Source organism: Canis lupus, chromosome 24, assembly GCF_048164855.1.
Source record: "Canis lupus baileyi chromosome 24, mCanLup2.hap1, whole genome shotgun sequence".
Classification (NCBI taxonomy): domain Eukaryota; kingdom Metazoa; phylum Chordata; class Mammalia; order Carnivora; family Canidae; genus Canis; species Canis lupus.
This window is the reverse complement of record NC_132861.1, coordinates 45216969-45219864: the sequence shown is the minus strand read 5'-3', so window position 1 is coordinate 45219864 and position 2896 is coordinate 45216969.

Below are 2896 nucleotides of genomic sequence, written 5' to 3'. Positions count from 1 at the left end.
ATATACAAAAAATGAAATCAAAGTTTTTATTCTAAGACCAACTCATGAAATTTTTAAGCCAATTGGAGCTCTTTTGTTCTGTTGCTTTGGGCAATGCTTTGTGTGAGTGCCAGAAACATTCACATCTGCAACTATCTTTTGCTTAAAGATGATGGCATTGGACTGAGGCTGAGCTGGCCGAAATTGGGGAAAGCAAATTCCAGGCCCCCGTTTCCCAACTTTGGCCTAGAGGCTGGTGTGAGAAGCTGGGTCAAGCCCCAGAATCTTCCCTCTTTTGCTTGACAGTCAGCTTGTGATCAGTGATAGTTGAGGAGGTTCACAGCCAGAGTGACCTGAGCCTCATCGTGCAGAAGGTACCTTCTCTCGCTGGTGCCTTTGCCTGGGAGGCCTCCAGGAGTGTTCTTGGTCCTTTAATTTCAAGTCTTAGCTGTGTAATCTTTTTTCTCCCTACACCCCCATCGCTCTGGTTCACCATTGAAGGGTCTGATCCTTCCTACAGAAAGGTCCCACACAGCCCTTCATAGCCTCCTGCTTCTGTTTTGGTGGTTTGTGTGGTCAGATGACGCCCAGGCACAGAGACAGGCAAAATAAGCCAAAGGGGAAATGAACATGTCCCACAGAGCCTGACTCTGGGGTAAAGGGCAGTGACAGGCTGGGTTAACAGTCCCAGGCCTAAAAGAATGTGTGTGTGTGTGTGTGTGTGTGTGTGTGTGTTAGCGTATGTGCAAATCATACCAGGCTAATACTGGGCATGCTAGGGGGATGGAGGCCAGCTCCATGACTGTTCTGGACTTTGGCTCAAGCCTTCACCCTGGGCAGTCTGCCAGTAGGCATAGTCCTCCCATCTGGGTTCTCCATGGACGGGTGCAGAATTGGCCCCAGGCCAGGAGCCAGGACACCCAGACCTGCAACCCAAAGAACACGATTGCTTTAGTTTGGGTTCCTTCAAAAGCAAACCTTGAGACAAGACCTGGGTGAAGTAGTTTATTTGACATGTGATCCCAGAAAGCATAGGGTACAGAAATGAGACCACAGTCCTACAGGGGATGTTCTGAGAGACTATGTGGGAACATGCTTCAGTTGTCCCACCCACGGGAAGGAAGCTGTGGTGTATTTGTTATCAGATTTTTTTTTTCAAAAGAAGGCTTCCCGCCCAACATGGGTTTTGAACTCATGACCCTGAGATCAAGAGTTGTACACTCTACTGACTGAGTCAACCAGGCACCCATTCATCATCAGCTTTTTAAACAGTTTTTTTTTTTAAATTTTTTTTTATTTATTTTATGATAGTCACAGAGAGAGAGAGAGAGGCAGAGACACAGGCAGAGGGAGAAACAGGCTCCATGCACCGGGAGCCCGACGTGGGATCCGATCCAGGGTCTCCCGGATCACGCCCTGGACCAAAGGCAGGCGCCAAACCGCTGCGCCACCCAGGGATCCCTTTTTAAACAGTTTTATGAAAACGTAATTCACATACATATGGTATGCCTGTTAAAAGTAGACAATCAGCATTCTGGGGCTTAGTCACAAATATCTGTAGCTGTCATCATAGTCAATTTTAGAAAATTTTCATAATCTTAAAAAGAAATCCCATACCCTTTAGCTACCACCCCTACCCCCACCTCAGCCTAGGCAACCACTAACCTACTTCCTGTCCCTATAGACTGGCATAGGCATATTCTGGACATTTCATATGAATGGAATCAGAATATGTGGATTTTTGTGACTGTCTTCTTTCACTTTCCAAGGCCCGTTCAAGCTACAGTATGTATCTCTACTTCATTCTCTTTTATGGCCAAATGATATTCCATTGTATGAATATATCACATTTTGTTTTTCCATTTGTCCATTGATGGACAAGTGGGTTGTTTCTGCCTTTTGACTCTTGTGAATATTGCTGCTGTAAACATTCACGTACAAGTTTTCTGTGGACATATGTTTTCATTTTTCTTGGGAATATACCTAGGGGTGGAATTTCTGGGTTATACAGTAATTCCATATTTATTTATTTATTTGGAGATTTTATTAATTTATTTTTAAAAAGATTTTATTTGTTTATTCATGACAGACAGAGAGAGAGAAGTAGAGACACACGCAGAGGGAGGAGAAGCAGTCTCCATGCAAGGAGCCCGATGTGCGACTAGATCCCGGGACTCTGGGATAAGGCCCTGAGCCAAAGGCAGACGCTAAACTGATGAGCCACCCAGGTGTCCCAGATTTTATTAATTTATTTGAGAGAGGGAGAGAGAGAATGAACGCATGTATGTGGGGAGGGGCAGAGAATTTCAAGGAGACTCCATGCCAAGCATGGAGCCCGACATAGGACTCCAACCCAGGACCCTGAGATCACGGCCTGAGCAGAAATCTAGAGTCAGACGCTCAACCGACTGAGTCACCAATAACACTATATTTAATCATTTGAGGAACCCCAAACTGTTTTCCAAAGTGGCTACACAATTTTCCATTCCTATCAGAAATATATGAGAATATTAGCTATTGTTGCATAACCAATCACTACAAAACTTAGCAGCTTAAAACAATGAACATTTGTTATATTACACTGTTTCTGAGGATCAGGAATCCAGGAGCAGCTCAAGTGGGTGGTAGTGGCTCAGGGTTCTGCTCAGGGTCTCCCATGAAGCTGGAATCATCTGAAGGTTTGACTGGGCTGAAGGGTTGACCTCCAACATGGCTGGATTACTTGCCTGACAAGGGAGTGTTGGTTGTTGGTAAGAGTCCTTCGTTTTTTGCCACATGTACCTTCCCCTGAGCTGCTTGAGCATCCTCATAGCTTGGCAACTGGCTTCCACCAAGAACAAGAGATCCAAAAGGGAATAAGGCAGGAGCTGCACTTCTTTTATGATCTAGCTGAAGATATCATGTGCTGTCATTTCTT